The sequence below is a fragment of the Helianthus annuus genome, chromosome 11 (assembly GCF_002127325.2).
Source record: "Helianthus annuus cultivar XRQ/B chromosome 11, HanXRQr2.0-SUNRISE, whole genome shotgun sequence".
In the NCBI taxonomy this organism is placed as follows: Eukaryota; Viridiplantae; Streptophyta; class Magnoliopsida; order Asterales; family Asteraceae; genus Helianthus; species Helianthus annuus.
The window spans coordinates 161,906,221-161,930,161 of NC_035443.2; the positions used below are offsets into that span (position 1 = coordinate 161,906,221).

The 23,941-nt window shown below is 38.5% G+C and overlaps 1 long non-coding RNA gene across 1 annotated transcript; it reads left to right on the plus strand.

The window, feature by feature from the left end:
* Positions 1 to 2,232: 2,232 nt before the first annotated feature.
* Positions 2,233 to 5,058, plus strand: LOC110890878. Its single transcript, XR_004872743.1, has 3 exons — positions 2,233 to 3,828; positions 4,729 to 4,809; positions 4,925 to 5,058. It is a non-coding gene; the product is annotated as an uncharacterized LOC110890878 (long non-coding RNA).
* Positions 5,059 to 23,941: the final 18,883 nt, after the last annotated feature.

Consider the following 23,941-nt stretch of genomic DNA (forward strand, 5'->3'; position numbering starts at 1 on the left):
ACCATATCAACTCAATATCAACTCATGATTTCATTCGTTAATTAAAACAGAGGATGCAAAAGGTTTATATATATATATAGGGTAAGGTTATTGTAAAAATAGACCAAAAGTGTGAGAAAGGTAAGAAAGAATCTCAGCAGTTAGATCTAAATTAATTGAAAAGGGTAAACAAGTAATTTTATCATTAATTCAATTAATTAAAAACTTTCCATAACCGCCACCTTAATTATAGGAAGTATATAACACCATTCAGCAAGTTTATAACACCATTCAACAAGTATATAACACCATTCAGCAAGTATATAACACCATTCAGTAAGTATATAACACCATTCAGCAAGTATATAACACCATTCAGTAAGTATATAAACCATTCAGAAAGTATATAACACCATTCATTGACTAAACATCTGATCGAAACATATTTTTTTCTCTATATAAGTATAGCAATATGGTACTCATATTAAAGATAAAAAAATGCTCGTTATTATGGTGTAGTTTTTTTTTAAAGTTACGTACAAAAAGTTATTGACGTTTAAAAAAGATGGGGGAAGTTACATGTGCATTACCTAATTTCTAGTGGGTTTAAAAGACTATATTGCCCCTAGATATTTCAAATAAGTCCAAATTAATGAAAATATTTTACAATTTGGTCCCTATTGATCTCAACCATTAGATCAAAAGATCTAATGGCTGAGATTCTTTCTTACCCTTCTCACACTTTAGGCTTTTTTTACAGGATCCTCTACCTATATACATATATCTATCTCTTATACTAAAGCAAAATAATGTTGACTTTTTAACCTTGATATGTGGCAATGCTCTTTGGCCAGAGAATTATTTTTTTGGGCGCCATTTCTCTCAATTCTCTGAATTCTCCTTACCGCTCACAATTCCTTCCTTCTTCTTTGAAACGCTTCATAAATTATATATGGAAAGTTGAACGATTCATCAATTGCCTTAAGATCTGTTGCTAAATTATGGAACCGTTTCCAATTTTAAGGCTTATATACAATTTACTGCTTTTAATCGGAGGATTCAAAGGATCATTCAAGTTGCCTGCTTTGTTTTATCTTCATCATCCTTTGAAAGTGAAGCATCTATAAGTTGGATTCCATCTCTGTTTGTGATTTTGTATTTGTTATAAGAAAACCCTAATTTCGTTGTATGATTTTTATGTTGTTGCTCTTGATTCAGATTTGCCTCAGATGGGTTCAGTTGATTATTATGCTGCCATGACCCACCGTGACCGCCTTTTTCATCGTCGCCATCTCGCCTCCGCCACCGTCGAGTCTTCTTTGGCGTTTCTTGATGGCAATGAAACTTATCAGCTTAAGTCTCTTGGATTGTAAGTTCTTTTGTTTTGCCATAAAAGTGGAATTGGGGGTAAATTAAATTAATACAATATTTAAAAGGATTTTGTTTATGATTAATTTTGGGAATTCTAATCATGTGATGATGCAGAGTTGGGTATTTGTTAAACCAGTGAACAAATTCAGGAAGCATTTTTTTTTTCTTATTATTCATATGACATATCTGTATGTGTGTGTCTTGAAATTTATTTAAGCATAGTTCTTGAAACTTTGATGTTTCATATGCATAAATTCTACAAATTTTGATACTTTGTATAATTTTGGTAGCTTTTTTCATTATAAATGCATAATCATGTCGCGTTTTTCGTAGATTTTCATCTTTAGCGGACACGCTATAGCCGCGTCTTCTCAATGATAGTGACAACCATTGAGGATTCACATGTAATGCGATCCAGGTATGCATTCAGTGGTTTGTTTTCGTTCTTACTTCTTTCTGATTGAATATTTGTTTGTGTAGGTTGACATTGATTCATTATCTTGTATCTCAATTAGTCATGTCTCATGTTGCTTTCATTTGAGTTCAGCAGTTTTTTGTATAGTGCTATATTTCTAACATGTCATAATCTATAATAATTTTTTAAACCTAGGGAATTTAATTGCATTTGGACCAACTGAGTCCTGTAACCGTTGGGTGTGGGTTCACGACTTTCAACTAACATCGGCCGCTGGAAAAAGTTAACTGCATTTACGTGTTTCAAGATAAGCTCGAAGTTTGAATAAGATGACATATTATTTGTACAGAAGTGGTAAAGTTGTGACTCATCGATCATGATCATAATAACAATCTACACAAGCTTATTGTCTTAAGATTTATAGTAGAGCATTGAGCCAGACATGTAAGGATATGTTTTGGGCGAGCTTTTTTTTTTTTTTTTCAAAATAAGTGTGTTGTTTTTTATTATTTTATTTCTTTGAAGCTTACAAGTTGCTTATTATGCCATCTTTCTTTTTACTGAAATACGTATTTATTATTGGTTTATTTGAACCAACAAATCGTTTGGTTGTGTTCTTTTTACTATTGCCATAAAAATGGATTTATTTTGCTGTAATTTCAGGAAGATTTAATTGTGGGTAAGTTTCTTGAACAATCTTCTTCCTATTCATGCTTATGATGGCTGATTGTACTTAATTTTTTACTGAATGTATTCGTTATGCAAGCACGATCGGGGAGATGATGAACGACTCCTGCTTCCTGTTGCAATGAGATTTTTGGTTGTCGCCATAGTCACAACTCACAATGAGTCTTCGGTATTAATCTTATCTAAATCTTTTCTCTACTTTTTGTTAATTTTTATATTTTCATCTTATTAATATGTTATAGTTTTTTTAACAAGTATATAGGTTTTGACCTAATTATATCCAATTGAAATTAGTATAGTTTATTAGATCTACATTTTTTATGGTATGGGCCTAACCAGCCAAGCTGGTAGGATTAACAAACCTTGCAGATGAAAGTAAGAGTGCCTAATTTTAGTATATAATATTTCTTAATTATTTTATATTGATGTAACTATCAAACTAAATTATATTGTCTGTTCGTGTTAGGCCAGAGAAAGATCGATTAAGTGTACCGATTCTGATCATCAGTAGATTACAACAGTTACGATCATGTTTGTTTGAGCAACCCATCATCAAAATCAAGTTAGCTCCCTCATCAATCATTACAGTTGAGTGAGTTGACTAGAAACGTCCAGTCTACATCAGCAACACCCCTTAGCAGCAGATCAGCAGCCCGCATAAGATCAGCAGGTTTATAGTAGTGGCCAGCAGTACAATTTGATGTTTTGTTCGACTCAACCGTCTTTTGCAGGTTTGATGCACACAGAGCACTACTGATTGTCAACAGTTTCCAACTGCGGGTTTGTCTTCTCTGTATGTCCAGCTGGTGGAGTACAATCCAGATAAACTGCATGAGTTTGTTCTTTGGACCAAGTGAGGTAAATCCACATACCCCATCAGGTCAAGGTATGTGATTTTAAAAGTGCTAAAGTTTGGTTTGTAGGTAATTATTCATAACCATTTAATTTTGTGTCATAAATGTCATAACTTATGATTTCAGCAACTTCTATTGTTTTTTATTTATTTCCCCTTCCCTCAAAGAGAGAAAGAGAGAGAGAGAGAGAGAGAGAGAGAGAGAGAGATGGTGTTTATACCGATCATGGGCTGAGGTAGAAAGAAAGAGAAGAGGGGGCTTAGGTATAGAGAAAAAAGAGGGGGTGTTGATCTAGATATACTGAGATATAAATAACCTTTCATTATATAAGAACAATACATAATTAGGCTTCTTTAAAAGTAGCATATATTCTACTAATAATTGAGAGAAGAAAGAATACCTGATTGACAATGCTGCAGGAGCTGGTATCGCATTTGCTGCAGTAGCTGGTGTGATGGACATGCTGCAGGAGCTGGTATCGCATTAACAATCGAAGCTTTTCAAACCGTTACCTATCTTAAGGTATATTTGTTATAAGGTATATTAGTTATGGCCTGTATCAGTTTTATTATAGTTTTTTTATACCCAAACCAACATGGTCAAGGGTTATGGTCACCACAAATCATTCCTTGGTTTTGTATATTATTCTGCACATCCACTTATCTTGAAATAGAAAAAAAATCCAATACAGACGATTTGGTAGTTTTCAAATATTAAAGTTATATATTATTTACTTTATTATTTTTTATGTGTTTTTGTATTTACAAAAATCAATATAATTTGAGTAAATTATATCACTTTAGTATGTTGGATTTGAATTTTGAAATGGTTGTGTTTTGAAACTTCAAAGCATATAATTTTTTTTCATGTGTATTTTTGAAATAAGATGGTCTTTCTTTTTACACGAGTGCAGGTGTATGATATTTCTTATAATTGTCAATTAGCGTTTGCTTACTTATTCGTATTCAAATAGCAAATGTTAAACATCCACTATTGATTTTTTAAAGAACAACATAATTGTTGGGAACTGAGCTCAAATTTTCTCATTAGATAGATTATTTATTTCTTTTAATAAAAGATATGCCACAAATAGGGATGAGCTCGGTACCAACCGGTGCCAAAAATTCCAAAAAATGGGTACAGGTACCGAAAATACCTGGTACGGTCGGTACCGGTACAGACCGGTTTTTAAGGTAAAAAGCGGTACCGATAACACTTAATGTCGGTACACTAAAAATCAAATCGGTTCGGGAAATTCGAAACCGGTACTTGGTATCATTTGCTCATTCCCATGCTACAACACATTTTACTATTGTCAATTCATTTGTTTTTCACTGTCATTTTACCATTTACAAATAATTGATAGATCATTTTGCCAAGAAAATGTATGGTTTTGAACATTTATCATGTCTAATTGTATAGGTTGATAAGGTACAAGTAACCAGGGAAGCAAAAGTTATTGGCGATGGTGATGACAACGATGGATGGGCACCAAAATTGGAGGTGGAGGATAACTACAATGCACATCTTTGATTTTTGTGTTTTTATGTATTAGAAGTTAATATGTGTTTGTAGAGGATTTGAATTTTTTTTGATATATTATGTGTATTTGACATAGCATGACATGTGTTCGATGCAACAAGAGAGATGCTTTCGATATGGGCTATATGGTACATAACGCTTGGACCGATTGCAGGTGAGACGATGTTAGAGATGACATGATTGAAGGAAGAGGCTAAAACGCCGGTTGAGGTAAATACAATTTGCTATTTTGGTTGAACTTGTGAAACATTGTGTGGTATAATTGTGAATTGAAGTTTATTCTGGTTGTGCAGCAACAACTTGCAGCATAGAGAAGGTGCATAAACAGCAGAGTGAGACCTTGAAAGCGAACTACAAGTATGAGCTGATTGATGATGCACAAGACGATGGGATGGTGAAGTGTTTTGCTAGCCATTATGGGAAATAAAAACTCGACGACGACTATTCTGATGCTTCTAAGCTTCTTGACATTTGTAACTTCATAGTTTAAGTGAAAGTGATGCTTAAGAAAAAAAAATTAGGTCGTTTATATTTGTGTAACGCCATTAATTCCTGTTTTGATAGATTTATATTGGCTGTAGATTGGAGGCTGCTAGCATCTTCAGGTTATCCTCAAACTTCAGGTCGCTTGAACTTATGTTCATTTTTTTTGTAGACATCAAAGTAACTCAAATTGCAAGCCTAACAACTAAAACTTTAGGTACGACTTATTTTTTCATCGCTTTTTGTTACATTATCACGTATCCTTTACATTTAAAGCTCAAATACCTATGCTTAACTTGCTTCATTTAACAAAGAAACTGGGAGAGAGAGTGAGTGAGAGAGAGAGAGATGGCGGTGCAAGTGCATTGATTTTGCTAGAGCTACTAGATTGCATACGACGACGCATCTTAATTTCACCATCCAACACGCTTTCCATTAGACATGTATAAGATTCATAAAATAAACCCATTCATAAACAGATGGGTCAAATTAAAATCTCTATTCTTAATATTGTATGCATATCTTGGATCTCACATAAAGTTGTAAACATTTTAGGCAACAATTACTATTGTGTGACTAAAGAAACTTTGAAGGACCGATTAACTACCAACATAAATGCAACATGCCAACTTATTCCCCAAAAGTGCAGGTTTGTAACTTTCATTAGCTGATGTTTTCTAATGAGATCTTTTTTATTGTTACTTTTGAGAATGAGGAGATATAATCCCGCATGAGATACAATACAATACAGTCTAGAGATGAGCATTTGGTACATGTACGGGCACCGGTACCCATTTTACCCGTTTTTCGGTACCGTATTGGTACAGGTATCTTCGGTACTGCTACACATTTTCCGCGTTTTCAGTACCAAACGGGTACCATGCATATCCTTACGAATACACATTCTTTTATATCAATAAATAAAATTACCCTTTTATGAAAACAATAAAGTGGATCAAGATCAGTTTGAACATTTTCAAAAGTTGAAATAGTTTGTTGAATAAGGTATTTTTGTTCGTTGCTGATATCAGCTTTGCATTCAAGGTCAAATTAAGTTACTTGCTTACTTAAATTCACCGATTGCAATAATGAGCTGTATGGTGATTTATTGTGAGATCAAATGACTGAAGGTTTGGGTCAAACTCAGATTTGGTGCATGTAAATTTACTACTGGTGCATGTAAATTTACTACTGGATACATGTATTTAAGCATCTCTAAATAACCATAACTAAGATACTAACTTGCGCAATCACTTGATCAATTTTCTTTGTAATCTTCTAAACTCACAGTTGTTATTTTCAAATGTCATTGGAAATGACAATACCATACGGCTGTATTTACTAATATTAAATTTATTTTCTGCAACAGGTGTTGCGTATAGGAAACCATCACCGACTATATTTCAATTGCGAACTATATGTTTTCCGACGAGGTGATGAGTAGTTTGCTTGATAACAACACATGGCCATATTGGCCCGAAGATAATCCGATTTCCATGCTAGCGTGTGGCGGTATCGTGTTGATATCGTACCATTACCGAACCAAACCGATTATCTAACGAATTTTGTCACGCTCCTGCTCGAGCCGGTGCTTATATATGTTAATTTTAGGAAACTCATCATAGATGTAAAAAGATAAATTGTTAGCTTGCTTTTAAAGAGGCTTATGGGTTCAAAAAACTTGAGACGTAAGGTGAGAGTTTCACACACTCAGAGCCTGTATGATATGTATTTATTTTTATAAACAGTTTTCATTAAAAAATTTTATCAACCGTGTATCACACATTTAAACTTTTTTTTAACTTATTTTGATTATTAGGTTATGAAATCGGATTTTTAATAATTACTATATATAAATACTATGTAACTTGAGTTATAAAAGATTCTACATTTAACTATTCCTTATTTAATGTAACATTTAATCTCATTTACAAAAAGATGTTTATTATAAATTCTACATTTACATTGTTTAACATGTGTAGTATACCGGATATATAACCTATTATTAATATTAGACAAAGATTGAAAACTTACAAATTGACAACAAATGTGGTTTATAATGAAATTTTTAGAGTTCCAATTTATTTATTTGTTTGTGAAATAATTGTAATTTAAATTTTTAAAGATTTATTGCACATTTCTTTCATTTCGAAATATTATTTACCGACTTATAAATTAAATGTTTAACATTGTTTAACCCGTGTAATACACGGGTATTTAATCATTTAATTTATATATTGCATGCAAGATCACCGATACGAGAAGGTTTCAAGTTTTATTTGTAAAGCATTTGGATAAGAATAGGTGAAAGTATTAAGGTAGTTTAAACAAAGCAAATGATAAAGATAACGATGATGGGAATAAAAACGGCATTGATTGTCACGATGAAAAAGATAGATCTCAAACATAGCTTGGGGTAATTGTGACAACTTGAATTTCCAAGATTTCCATTTCACATTTATTGCACGTTCTTGTATTATTTAGTTGTTTACTTACACAATTGATTGCCATGGAATTATATATGTTTTGATTGTGTGATTGTGCATGATTGTTGTTAATTGTGAAATTGGTAAATATATGAACATGGTGGTGGAATTGTGAAATTATTAGGGGATGGTGTACTTGTGTAAAATATAGTAATTCAGGGTGTATGGTGTAATTAGTGAAAATTAAACCATACTTAACCCTAATCTCATTCACTAATCATTCTCTAATCATTCACCAAGAATCAAAACACGTACTTGCAATTCTCTAATCCCCTAGCAATCATCATCACCACCATCATTGGCACAAGGCACTCATCACAAGTTTGATTTCTTCTCTTTCTCTAGGATCAACACAAGGTAATTGTTAATGATTGTTTGTTGATTATTTGATTGATATCAATTCATGATTCTTATAATTCTTGCAAACCCTAGTTCTTAATATGATGGTCCTGTATTTACTGAATTCAATCTTGATTATTGTGTTATAATGATGACTAGTCGGGAAATCGTTTGTTTGTATGAAGATGTTGATTGTTGGATTGATTTCTGCCATGTATTGCACGAATTAGGGTTTTGGAATCGTATGAATACTGAAACGTAACCGATGGAATGATAGAACGTAATTGTTACAATTGTGATTGCTTGTTTGTCTGAGTTTGTGAATGTGTTGAGTCCGACTTTAATGATATATTAAGTGTCTGAGTTTTATAACAAAATAGCATGTCCGAGTTTTAAATGGATAAAGGATGTCTGAGTTTTAATATAAATTGAATGCCCATGTTTGCTATAAGTATTGATATCCGAGTTATTTGAGATTATACTTGTTGACCGAACTTTTAAACAAGTCTTTGGGTCCGAGTTTTAAGCTTAAACCCATGCCCGACCTTTACAACATGCAGTGGTCCGAGATTATCTATATAAATGTAAGTCTGAGGTTATTAATGATGGTAGATGTCCGAGCTTTATTAACAAACACATAAGATGTCCGAGTTTAATCCCCTCTTATGTGTCCGAGTTTTATAAATGCCTAAGGGCCCGACTTTGGTTTGTTTTATGCTTGTCTGACTTTTGCTAATATTCATGGGTCCGAGTTTTATTGTTATGAGGATCCGAAGTGGGATGGAATGAAACACATATGTCCAAGTTTAATGGGGCATCCCCTAGTCCGAGTTTCAAGCAAGAAACCCCCCCCCCACACACACATGGTCCGACTTTTAGAGGACTCTCATGTCCGAGTTTCTTTAAGTGGGGTTAAGTCCGACCTTTAAACAAGTTAAGGGGTCCGAGTTTCTTAGAGCATGCCTGTCCGAATTTCCTTTACAATAATGTTTGGCATGACTTGTGTGGATGCTTTGATGCTAACTCCCAAACCCTGTGTGCTGTATGATACAATAAACGCATGCTACTGTGTGATATGATTCTGTAAGCTGTGTGTTATGATTCTGTAAGTTGTGTGATATGATTCTGTGAGTGACTGTTGAACAGCGAGAACTTGTAAACACCAGTGATAAAGCCTTCTGTATGCACCTGTATATAATTGCATGCAACTGTTCATAACTGCAAATAGTTGTATGACTCTCCATATGATTGTATAATACTGAATGCAACGATATGATTCTACGTGCGTGAACATTCTATGTGATATCATCATGTACACGATAAGCACACAACACACCGTTGCTTGAATATCGAGGATTGTAAACCCTAACTGAATGAATCATGTGCAATATATCCTAGGTCGTGTGTAACGGACTTAGAGATTAATAAACCCTAGAAGCAATAACATACCGAGCAAACCAAGGTGAGTTCACACAGCCAAGGCATGGGGTTCCCAGGGTGGGAATGGGTTTTGGATTATTTATTCGTACTTACTCAGATGATAGAATTTAATGATATGGTCCTCAGGGTGAGGATGGTAAATGATAAGATACGGCTAGACTAGTATACCTTCTTGAACTGATCTTCGCACACACGCCAAGGGTTGGCTGCGATATTATGACTGATCTTCGCACACATGCCTTAGGGAGGCTGCGAACTATACATACTAAACTTCGTACACATGCCAGGGTGGCCAGCGATACAAATATACATAGTCTAGAATACTTGAGAACTTTCCCTAATCTTCGCATACATGCCTAGAGGGCTGCGATACGAACTAATACGATACATGTTTAGATGAACGAACGCAATGCTTACTATACCATTACTATTTACTGAACTTACTTTCTGTGAACTCGCTCAACTAGTTGTTGACTCTCTGCTGCATGCCTTGCAGGACCTTAGGTACTTTATGGAGCTTGCACAGGGAGGAGCAGGTCGTTGTGGGCAAAGGATCGTGAATGCTATTTGAACACTTAAGATATTTCACACATCAATACTTATGTTTGGGTTTACTTAAATGCTTCCGCTATACTTAACTATGTTGGTTTGATAATCACCTTTCGTATTGATGGATAACTATCACTATTTATTTACATGTTCAATATGATTGGTGGCTTGATCCTGGTCAGTCACGCTCCCAAGCGGTGGTACTCCGCGTGTGGGATTTTGGGGGTGTGACAGATTGGTATCAGAGCCATTGGTTATAGAGAACTTGGTTTTAATATGGGAAAACGTTTTTATTAAAACCAGACTATAACCAGAACAGTGCTCTCAACGATCCACAACGACGCTTCGCTCCACGTGCAAGACTCGACATCCTAGGTAATAAGGTTTATGTTTATTACCTGCTTGCTAGAACTGCATAGAACTTTGCTCGTAGTATGCTTACATTACTTTGCTCACTACTTGTTATTGCTCGAGAACACTTACGTGCTTACACTCTTCTGTCATCGCACTATTCGCGAACCTTTCTCACTTATGTTGCCTTTGATGTGAAGATCAATGGCCGGACGAATTAACATGACTCAAGCCCAGCTAGAGGCTCTCGTTCAAGCTCAAGTTGCTGCGGCACTTGCAGCTGCTCAAGCAGGTAGTATACCCTGCAGTATAGTCACACACTAGGATCTTTAGATCCTACATTAACTCTCGTATTTAACTTTGTCCTATTCGTACACAATAGGTCAACATGCGCAGCAGCCTGTCTGCACTTTCAAGAACTTCATGGACTGTCGTCCAAGCTCATTCAGTGGCACCGAGGGGGCAGTGGGACTCCTCCATTGGTTCGAGAAGCTAGAATCTGTGTTCGAAATGTGTGAATGCCCTGAGGCTCGCAGGGTTAAGTACGCCACTGGCACTTTGGAAGGAATCGCGTTAACTTGGTGGAACGCGCAAGTACAAATCCTAGGGTTGGCAGCTGCTAACGCCACCCCTTGGAATGATTTCAAGGAATTGATCAAAAGGGAATACTGCACTCGTGAAGACATTCACAAGTTGGAAGATGAACTGTATCACTTGAAAATGGTTGGGTCAGAGATCGAAGCCTATACCAAACGGTCGAATGAACTGGCCGTGCTATGCCCAACTATGGTGGACCCTCCAGTGAAACGTATTGAGTTGTATCTCAAGGGTTTAGCGCCAGAGATCCAGAGCCATGTGACATCGGCTAATCTTGATAATATCCAAGACATCCAGCGTCTTGCTCATCGACTCACAGATCGGGCAGTTGAACAGAACAAGCTGCCCAAACGCGTCAGTGCAACTACTACTCCAGCTGCTACTTCTGCTACCCCCAACGACAACAAATGGAAATGGGATGGGGATTCCAGCAGGGGATCAGTTCCGTTCAGTCTCAAGCACAGCAACGCAGAACTAATGACTACCAGCATTCGAGCCAGCAATCATCTGGCAGTCAGGGACAGGGTGGATACCGGGGAGTACACCCACTATGTAACAAGTGTAACAGGCACCACAGTGGAAGGTGTCGCAAGGAACGTTGTCAAAGATGTCTCAAGTTAGGGCACGAAGCCAAAGATTGCAGGAGCTCACGACCTGCAAACCAGAATCAGCAACTTCCACCACCAGTTCCCCAAGACCCACAGCAGTAGCAGCCACAGCGTGGAAATCGGGGATGTTTCCAGTGTGGGGCAGAAGGTCATTACAAACGGGATTGCCCTCAGTTGAACCAGAATCAGAACCACAACAATAACCAGGGCAACGGGAACAACAACCACAACGGGGGAAACAACAACAACAATGGCAACGAGGCGAGAGGTCGAGCTTTCGTGTTAGGACGAGGAGACGCAATGAACGATATTTGAACTTATAACTTATTTTGGGTTTTCTTTATTATGTTTCCGCTACTCAAACAAAGTTTGGCTTGAACATCAATCGTATTGGGTTTTATGAATTATATTAACTACTATATTTTATGTTTGATATGATGGATGGTTTGATATTATTGAACGCACCTGCCGTATTTATGGACCTTAGGAACAGGGTGTGCAAACCCTATCTTGACAACTTCGTCATTGTATTCATCGACGACATTCTAATCTACTCCAAGAGTCAGGAGGAGCACGAGCAGCACCTACGCCTTATTTTGGAACTCCTACGGAAGGAACAGCTATACGCTAAGTTTTCGAAATGCGACTTCTGGCTTCGTGAAGTCCACTTTCCAGGCCACGTAGTGAACAAGGATGGGATCCATGTCGATCCATCCAAGGTAGACTCAATCAGAAACTGGCCTGCACCACGTACGCCAACGGAAATACGCCAATTCTTGGGTTTGGCGGGTTACTACAGACGGTTTATTAAAGACTTTTCAAAGATTGCTCAGCCGCTTACGCTACTGACACAGAAGGGTGTCACCAATCGCTGGGGAGAACCCCAGGAGACTGCTTTTCAGCACCTAAAGGATAGGCTTTGCAGCGCACCTATTCTCTCATTGCCAGAGGGCACGGACGATTTCGTAGGATATTGTGACGCATCCATCCAGGGTCTGTGTGTTAATGTAGCGCGACAAGGTTATTGCTTACGCTTCACGCCAACTTAAGATCCATGAACGGAACTACACGACGCACGATTTAGAGCTGGGAGCTGTTGTTTTCGCGCTTAAGATATGGCGACACTACCTGTACGGTACCAGGTGCACGATTTACACCGATCACAGGAGTCTCGAGCATATCCTTAAGCAAAAGGATTTGAACATGCGTCAACGAAGAATGGGTTGAACTACTTAACGATTACGAATGTGCCATCAAGTACCATCCAGGCAAGGCCAATGTTGTGGCTGACGCCCTCAGTCGAAAGGACACTCTACCTAGACGCGTACGAGCCTTGCAGCTCACTATACAGTTCAGTCTTCCAGCACAGATACGAAATGCTCAGGCAGAAGCGTTGAAACCAGAAAACGTCAGGGCTGAAGCCCTACGCGGCTCAAGGCAACGATTAGAACAGAAGGCAGATGGCGCCTACTATGTAACGGGGCGTATTTGGGTCCCACTTTATGGCGGTCTACGCGAGCTTGTGATGGACGAAGCTCACAAGTCTCGTTACTCGGTACATCCAGGATCGGACAACATGTACCACGACATCAGAACTACTTATTGGTGGCCTAGCAGGAAGGCCCACATCGCTACGTACGTTGGAAAATGCTTGACCTGTGCGAGAGTCAAGGTTGAATATCAAAAACCCGCAGGTCTACTGCAACAACCCAGGATACCACAGTGGAAATGGGAAGAAATTTCCATGGATTTCGTTACGGGCTTACCTAGATCCCAGCGTGGGAATGATACCATATGGGTGATCGTGGATCGACTCACCAAGTCTGCACACTTCCTGGCTATTAAGGAAACGGATAAGTTCTCCACTCTCGCAGACATCTATCTTAAAGAAGTTGTTTCAAGGCACCGGGTGCCCACCTCCATCATTTCGGATCGGGATGCACGATTCACGTCAGAGCTATGGCAAGCGATGCATAAATCTTTCGGCTCACGATTAGACATGAGCACAGCGTATCACCCTCAGACGGATGGGCAGTCTGAGCGAACGATCCAAACTCTTGAAGACATGCTTCGGGCATGCGTGATCGATTTCGGCAACGGCTGGGAAAAGCATCTCCCGTTAGTGGAGTTTTCGTATAATAATAGTTATCACACCAGCATACAAGCCGCTCCATTCGAGGCATTGTACGGACGTAAATGCCGGTCACCTCTCTGTTGGGCAGAGGTGGGGGATAGTCAGATTACGGGTCCAGAGATTGTAGTGGACGCCACAGAAAAGATTGCACAGATACGACAACGCATGGCGGCAGCACGCGACCGTCAGAAAGCCTACGCGGATAAGCGTAAGAAGCCGTTGGAATTTCAGGTCGGGGACCGGGTTTTACTTAAAGTCTCACCCTGGAAGGGTGTGGTTCGATTTGGTAAACGAGGCAAACTCAATCCACGGTATGTTGGACCGTTCGAAATCACCGAAAGAATAGGCCCAGTAGCCTACAGACTAAACCTACCAGCTGAACTCGATGCAGTTCACAATGTATTTCACGTGTCGAATCTGAAGAAGTGCCTATCAGATGAGACCCTCATAATTCCTTTTAAGGAACTCACTATCGACGAGCGGTTGCAGTTCGTCGAGGAACCAGTTGAAATCACGGACCGGGATGTTAAGGTCCTCAAACACAAGAGAATCCCTCTTGTCCGAGTTCGTTGGAACTCCCGACGTGGCCCAGAGTACACCTGGGAACGCGAAGGCCAAATGAAAGAAAAGTACCCCAGTTATTCGAAACCAATGCAACCACTACTGAGGCTGAAGCTACTACTACTGAATTTCGAGACGAAATTCCAAATCAACGGGGGGATGATGTGACACCCCAGGAAAACCAGTGAACGATATAACTTATCTAGCTTCCTCAGTGAGTGCGTACCAAATTTCGGGACGAAATTTCTTTTAAGTTGGGGATAATGTGACAACTTGAATTTCCAAGATTTCCATTTCACATTTATTGCACGTTCTTGTATTATTTAGTTGTTTACTTACACAATTGATTGCCATGGAATTATATATATGTTTTGATTGTGTGATTGTGCATGATTGTTGTTAATTGTGAAATTGGTAAATATATGAACATGGTGGTGGAATTGTGAAATTATTAGGGGATGGTGTACTTGTGTAAAATATAGTAATTCAGGGTGTATGGTGTAATTAGTGAAAATTAAACCATACTTAACCCTAATCTCATTCACTAATCATTCTCTAATCATTCACCAAGAATCAAAACACGTACTTGCAATTCTCTAATCCCCTAGCAATCATCATCACCACCATCATTGGCACAAGGCACTCATCACAAGTTTGATTTCTTCTCTTTCTCTAGGATCAACACAAGGTAATTGTTAATGATTGTTTGTTGATTATTTGATTGATATCAATTCATGATTCTTGTAATTCTTGCAAACCCTAGTTCTTGATATGATGGTCCTGTATTTACTGAATTCAATCTTGATTATTGTGTTATAATGATGACTAGTCGGGAAATCGTTTGTTTGTATGAAGATGTTGATTGTTGGATTGATTTCTGCCATGTATTGCACGAATTAGGGTTTTGGAATCGTATGAATACTGAAACGTAACCGATGGAATGATAGAACGTAATTGTTACAATTGTGATTGCTTGTTTGTCTGAGTTTGTGAATGTGTTGAGTCCGACTTTAATGATATATTAAGTGTCTGAGTTTTATAACAAAATAGCATGTCCGAGTTTTAAATGGATAAAGGATGTCTGAGTTTTAATATAAATTGAATGCCCATGTTTGCTATAAGTATTGATATCCGAGTTATTTGAGATTATACTTGTTGACCGAACTTTTAAACAAGTCTTTGGGTCCGAGTTTTAAGCTTAAACCCATGCCCGACCTTTACAACATGCAGTGGTCCGAGTTTATCTATATAAATGTAAGTCCGAGGTTATTAATGATGGTAGATGTCCGAGCTTTATTAACAAACACATAAGATGTCCGAATTTAATCCCCTCTTATGTGTCCGAGTTTTATAAATGCCTAAGGGGCCCGACTTTGGTTTGTTTTATGCTTGTCTGACTTTTGCTAATATTCATGGGTCCGAGTTTTATTGTTATGAGGATCCGAAGTGGGATGGAATGAAACACATATGTCCGAGTTTAATGGGGCAGCCCCTAGTCCGAGTTTCAAGCAAGAAACCCCCCCCCCACACACACACACATGGTCCGACTTTTAGAGGACTCTCATGTCCGAGTTTCTTTAAGTGGGGTTAAGTCCGACCTTTAAACAAGTTAAGGGGTCCGAGTTTCTTAGAGCATGCCTGTCCGAATTTCCTTTACAATAATGTTTGGCATGACTTGTGTTGATGCTTTGATGCTAATTCCCAAACCCTGTGTGCTGTATGATACAATAAACGCATGCTACTGTGTGATATGATTCTGTAAGCTGTGTGTTATGATTCTGTAAGTTGTGTGATATGATTCTGTGAGTGACTGTTGAACAGCGAGAACCTGTAAACACCAGTGATAAAGCCTTCTGTATGCACCTGTATATAATTGCATGCAACTGTTCATAACTGCAAATAGTTGTATGACTCTCCATATGATTGTATAATACTGAATGCAACGATATGATTCTACGTGCGTGAACATTCTATGTAATATCATCATGTACACGATAAGCACACAACACACCGTTGCTTGAATATCGAGGATTGTAAACCCTAACTGAATGAATCATGTGCAATATATCCTAGGTCGTGTGTAACGGACTTAGAGATTAATAAACCCTAGAAGCAATAACATACCGAGCAAACCAAGGTGAGTTCACACAGCCAAGGCATGGGGTTCCCAGGGTGGGAATAGGTTTTGGATTATTTATTCGTACTTACTCAGATGATAGAATTTAATGATATGGTCATCAGGGTGAGGATGGTAAATGATAAGATACGGCTAGACTAGTATACCTTCTTGAACTGATCTTCGCACACACGCCAAGGGTTGGCTGTGATATTATGACTGATCTTCGCACACATGCCTTAGGGAGGCTGCGAACTATACATACTAAACTTCGCACACATGCCAGGGTGGCCAGCGATACAAATATACATAGTCTAGAATACTTGAGAACTTTCCCTAATCTTCGCATACATGCCTAGAGGGCTGCGATACGAACTAATACGATACATGTTTAGATGAACGAACGCAATGCTTACTATACCATTACTATTTACTGAACTTACTTTCTGTGAACTCGCTCAACTAGTTGTTGACTCTCTGCTGCATGCCTTGCAGGACCTTAGGTACTTTATGGAGCTTGCACAGGGAGGAGCAGGTCGTTGTGGGCAAAGGATCGTGAATGCTATTTGAACACTTAAGATATTTCACACATCAATACTTATGTTTGGGTTTACTTAAATGCTTCCGCTATACTTAACTATGTTGGTTTGATAATCACCTTTCGTATTGATGGATAACTATCACTATTTATTTACATGTTCAATATGATTGGTGGCTTGATCCTGGTCAGTCACGCTCCCAAGCGGTGGTACTCCGCGTGTGGGATTTTGGGGGTGTGACAGTAATTGTACTAAATTTACCATTGTTGTATTCATGTATTTCAATTACTTCGTGTACTCTCTAACATTTTCATTAATATTTCAACGTATATAAAATTATAACTTTTACCTCACAATTTTAAAGGACTTAGTTTTCCTGTTTAGCCACCCGTGTAACACACGGGTACTTAGACTAGTATATATATATATATATATATATATATAGGATTATGTTCAAACGTGAACAAAATCTCAAGAGTGAACTGCGTGAACTGATCTGGGCCCTTGATTTTTATGATCTTGAGATTAAAGTGAGTGGCATGATGGTAATTATTTGGTTAATTTTTTCCATTTAATTAAATACAAAAAGGGTATATATGTAATTTCAATCTTAAATTGATTGCATAAATCTCTCACAAATCAAGTAATAAATTATCCTCTTAAATTGGTTGCATAAATCTCTCACAAATCAAATCAAGGATTAGGAAAGATGTAACTTAAGTCAATTATTAAAATAATTATTTATTTAAATGCGATGTACACATGTGTATTATGATTTTGCTTTCTTTTTAATGTGATGTACACATGTGTATATCGTCTGTTTTTGTGATATCTTAGAATTTTTTTGGTATTGAATGTTAATGTACACTGGTGAATTACTGTACACATATGTACGATGCTGAGTACACATGTGTACTGTTCTATTTATATCTAAGTACACATGTGTATACCGTTGAAATATGAAGGTTACGTGGATCTTAAAAATCAAAATTTGAATTCTGGTGATGAAATCTGAAATAAAAATTAAAATTGAAATATGGTGATTTGTTGTTTGTTTTGATAATTATTTTATTAATAAATAAACATAATATGGATATTGAATTTAAATTAGGAAAGATGTAACTTAATTCAAAATAATGATTTAAATCTAATTTCTATATAATTACAATCCTGTCCTTAACAACTAAAAAGGAAATCAAGGGTCCATATTTGTTCACGCAGTTTACTCTTGGGAGGTTGTTCACGCTGAAACCCTACCATATATATATATCCTACAAGTTACAATAGTAGCCCTCTAAAATATGATAAATAACATTATATATATATATATATATATATATATATATATATATATATATATATATTAAAAAACAAAGCTTGTGAAAAGTAACTCCAATCATATCACCAGCTGTTCTTATTGTATATATACATCTTTTTCCTCATTTATATCTATATTGGCATCTGGTATAGTGGTTAGTATGTAGTATTCTTAACAAAGGGCGCCGGTTCGACCTTCTTTCTGTCCTTTTTTTTCCACTTTATTTTACCCTTCTCAAAAGTGCTCGCCTCCCACAAACCTTCTCAAAAGTGCTCCCCTCCTACAAACAGAACTGAAGCCGTCTACTCTAGGGCTTTCAGGTGAAGATTCGAGCGATGTGGTAGTGGCGAATTCTGACGAATCTAGGGTTCCGCCGTCACCCATGATGACAGCGGCGATGTGGTGAATCTGCTTCCAAAACCACCTGACGTCGCATTTCAGGGCATGTTTGGCTAAGCTTATTATATGTAACACCTCGAAAAATTTCGTCCAATAATGTCTTGACACGTGTCATAAGGTTCCGTTATGTGAAAACATACTTTAGAGGGACTAAAAGTGACAAACAGTGAAAACTATGGAACGTAAGGGTCCAAAGTGTCAACAATGGATAAATAGACTCTATGATAACCCTACATAATGTTTATAACCTTTAACGGATGGTTCATGGATCATACGACGCGGAAATTGCACAAAAGTGTAGTATTGTAAACTATAGGGGCCAAAAGTGTCAACATGTTTAATTTATACCTCTGAGTGAACTTTTGGCAGACCCGAAGCTTTGTAAAGCTAAAATATACTCACTAGAATATGTGGTAAAAATTTCATGAAGTTTCGTCAACGTATGAGAAAGTTATGGCCAAAACCGTACTTAAGGGACTAAAAGCGTCAACGTCGAATTTCATGGCTTTTCGGTTGAGCGCAAAGTTATCCGAGGACATTACCATGTTGGTAAATGTCCTAAGGTTCTTAAAAATCAAGTTTGGGGGTTTACGGGTCAAATTAAGCAGCCGAACCATCGCACGCAAGCTCAGGGACTAAAGCTGCCAAAACTGAAACTTGTTTGGCTGAACAGGGGTCAGGCGACCCGCCTGGTATAACCCAAGCGGGCCGCGTGGGGCTGCCAGCGACAGGAAATTCGATTTGGGGTGATCTAGGTCCGAATTTGAGTGACAAACAGCTGTATCTCGCCTCCAAAAGCTCCAATGGGATGCCATGCATGGCTACTACAACAGTACCCTCGAAAATTCAGCTTTAAATCAGATTACAAACCATTTCTTGGACATTTGCATTTGATCAAGAACTTATTTCTCTCAAGAGCTCTCAAGAACTTTCAAGGCAGGCTTTCTGGAGTTAATCTGATCATCAAGGCCGAATCCTAGTGTTCACTAATCACCTATAGGACCTTTGTAAGCTTCCAATTCGTTCTTTAATCCGTTCTTGTTGTGATTATTGCTAAAAGTCAAACTATTTGTTCATAAGCTTTGACTTTCTGATTAAACAAGTTTCAATCAGTCATTTCTCGAATTGAAACCTGATTTATGTTGGTAATATTATGGGAAACAAACCCTCTAAAGGGTACTCTTTGATTCCCACTACATGCATGCTAAATGTCGAGTCAAACCTATTTCTAAAAAGTCAACAGAAGCGATTTTTGTGAAAAATGACATGAATAATGATATAAATGACATGCAATCTGTTTGATCTTCATAGAAAGCTTTATTATGAATATAAGAATGTATTTTACCACGATCAACTCGACGATCTTTAGTGTAAACCCGGATTGGAACCGAAAGTCTTAATAAATGACTTTTTCGTAAACTATCGGTTCGGATCCGTACATGCATGTGTGAGATCTGTATTTTAGAGCATTTTTGACCATTGGCATTTTAGTTAAACTTTCTGGAAATTTTATGTCATAAGTCTATGCTTAGCCGATTCGAATGCATGTTTCCGATTTATGCATAAAGTTGACTATTTTGCCCTTTTCGATATAAAACGTGATTTTTGGAAAAGTGAAAGGATAGAAATCTTCATTTCTAATGTATAAACTTGCACCGAAAATTTCGGATCAGTTGGTGGTCCAGATTGTGAGTTATGGCCATTAGCGTAAAACTATATTATAAATTTACATAAACGGTCCTTTTCGCGTAGAACCCGTTTCTGGCCACGTTTTGATACGAAACTCTTTACCAACAGAAGTAATATAATATTCTGGGAATTTTGATGATTTTTAATTAATTTTTGGCTGAACGGATCCTAGATCGCCTAGTCATTTCGGCTTATGTCGGTTTTGACCGTTTTAGCCATAAAATGAGTTTTACACATCCTTTTGACCCGAAACCTTTTTCTACTGATTTTATATGATGAATAAATTATTTTAAGTATTCTGGAAATATAAAAATCTCAGATTTAATTTGAAAGCCCGAAAACGCCCTTAAATCGCATATTTAGCGTTTTAAGCGCATAGTGAGCGTTATACTTGTTTTAAACATATAAGACCTATACCTACTGATGTGTTTAGCATATTTTCATATAAAAACAGTAAGTATAAGTATATGAACTCAGACTTCCAGTTTTGGCATTTTTAGCCCTTGTGAAATTACTAAAATACCCCTACGGTGCATAGTTTGGTTTTAAATGATAAATTTGGTATATGGGTCATACCCTACTGATATAATATGTTATATTAAGTATAATTACTGTATGAACCAGACCCGAAACTCAGAGTTCTAATTTTACTCTTTTATTATCTTTTAAATGACCAAAATGCCCTTCTAAGGCATAAATTGGGTTTAAAATTATTCCGGGCAATATAGAACATAACTTACTGATATAATATCATATTTTAAGCATATTATATCAGGGAACTTGCATTCGACTCTTTTGGCTACCCGTATCGCCCTTTTCGCGTTCGGTTCGGTTTACGTAACTAGTTTGCGTAAATTGACCGAAACGGGCCAAACGATATCATTTTTATTTCAAAATCCAGAATGTATTTAGTATACCCATATTAAACAAGTATTCAAACTTGTCGGGTCTAAATCACACTCTATCCGGTCTTTCGCTTAATCGTGCGTAAACCGTATCATTCTTAAAACTAACCGGTCAAAGCTTAGGCTTAAATAAAAGACCCGTTAGGAATCTAATAGGTTAATTATAAACCTTTGTTCCAGATTAGGAGGCCCAGTAAAAGCTACCACACTTACCGTTTGTGTTACATACTTGCTCAGGTAAATACATTTTGACTTATTTTCCCTATACGGGCTTGGGGTACGGTATTTAAAATACCGCTTGATCGGGCGCACAAGTCCTGCGCCTTATGGGTGTACAGTCTTGAATAGCTTGTGCGACTTCGTTTAAACAGTCTTGTCTTACTTAAAGGCTTTGGGGGGTTATTGACCGTGTCCCGGATATCCTTGGCATTATCTTACGAGATGGCCACGACCAGAGCACGGGGTGTAGGCGTACACCCGACGTGTATAACTCTTTAATGTGGTGTGTCATTTAATCTCTAGCCCGGACAGCAGATCCCGGGCCACCAGAGATATAAGTGCATGTAATTCGTTCACAAGTTTATATTGCATAAATATCCCAAGTTAATAAAAATATTTATGCCTTGTGCATTTAAATCAATTTTCAATCATTTTCAAAATGAGTCAGTCGATTTGTATTTACCAGTGTAAACTGACGTATTTTTCCCAAAAGGTTAAGTGCAGGTACTATACGAAAATAGGCTGGCTGTTTTCCTAAGAGCGTCCGCTATAGTCTCGCAAGCTCGGACGACAAATATCTGTTGAACTATTTTTATCTTATTTTATTGATCCGCCTGTGGATCCGTTTCAACTACTGTGATATTATTATTGCACTTTATTTTAAAAGTTGAAATGTATCTATTCTGCTTCCGCTGTGCATTATTATATTGTGTTGATTGTCTATGACGATGCCAACTACGTCACTGTACCCCACACCGGGCCCACCGGTGACACGTGGAAATCGGGGTGTGACAGGTTGGTATCAGAGCCAACGCTGAGTGAATTAAACACTATCCTAAAGTGTTTAATCTCAGTTACACAATTGCACATTCCTCGATTTTCGAGTCTAGACAAAGAACTTAGGAAATGTTCAACATTTCGTTTAATTTATTTATTTTATTATTTTGCTTTGTCTTATATATTTTGTTGTGCAACTTGTTTGACTTTTGACAGGATCACTATGCCGCCCCGTATGAGAGGTCGAGGAGGATTTGCTACGTCTCACGACCATGAGGCAGGGCCCTCACATAGGCGAGCACCATCCGCCACGCACAACACAGCCGCCAACGACCTTTGGAGGTCTTTCGCCGAGCCTGCTAGACACTCGGTATCCGCGAGTACTTCACCGTCATTACCCCACTCGTTTGGGCCCCACTCGGAGAATGGGCCCCATGGTTCGCATGGATCCTACATACCTTTGCATCAGTCACCGCACCAGTATCCAGCACCAGTCTACCAGGGTTTATATAACCCTGATGCTTTTGTGGATGAGCCAGTGGGTCATAACCCACTCGGACCGGAGGACCACTTTTCTGGTGGTCACGAGATGGACGTCGACGAGGATACGGACCCCTCGCTACCACCGTCAGGTACGCCTAACCATCCGATTGAGATATCGGATGGGTCGCCATTTAGGGGATCACCCTACAATGGTGGGGACAGCTTTCAGGAGAGATTTAAGCAGCATGATTGGTATTACACCCCCAGCCACAACTCTCCGATGCTCCAGTCTCACCAGGTTTCGCCGGTGCACTCGCAGCACCACTCGCAGCAGCAGCAGCTTCAGCAGCAGCCGCCTCTACCGCAGGACCTATCTGAGGCCCTATGGCGTGACGTGATCACTCCGTCACCACCTCCGCCACCAGTTTTACCTCCTCCGCCTCAAAGGCCAAGGAGGAATGCGCGCATGTCTACGCGCGGAGGGATTCGCATAGGCACCCCTCCACATGTTGGTAGCAGCCGCTACACGTCTCTTCCCGGGGAGTCCGAGACGGGGGAGTCTCAGCATCCCGTATCGGAGGTCACTTCTGTACCGATCCCGCCTCTGCCGCCGCAGAACTATGGAGAGCCGATTCTGGCTTATGCTAGTGCAGCTCAGTTTAACCCGTTCGAGCATGTTTTCCCTCAGGGTTATGATTACACGGGAGACCCTTATTGGCAAGCTGTGAACTACAGCTCACTCCCTCCTAGTGGTCCATTGGGAGACACTTGGGCTGCTGGGCAGTCTACTTTTGGTTACCCTCCGGGTTACCACCAGCCGCCGCAGCCGCAGCAGTACCAGCCACCGCCACCGGCGCCTATGATGTCGCCGCCGCAGGTTCAGGAAATCCTGCATGGGATTGATAGCATGCGACGAGAGTTTCAACACGAGATGCGAGCTGATCGCCGTCGCACCAGTGGCATGTTCAAGAAGGTGTTTGATTTGCTCAAGGGTAAGAGCAAGAGGGATCATTGAATCCTTCGATTACCATTTCCTTTACTCATGTCCCTGCGTGGACATCTATTCCTGTACTCTACCCCTGCGTGGGTATATCTATCTT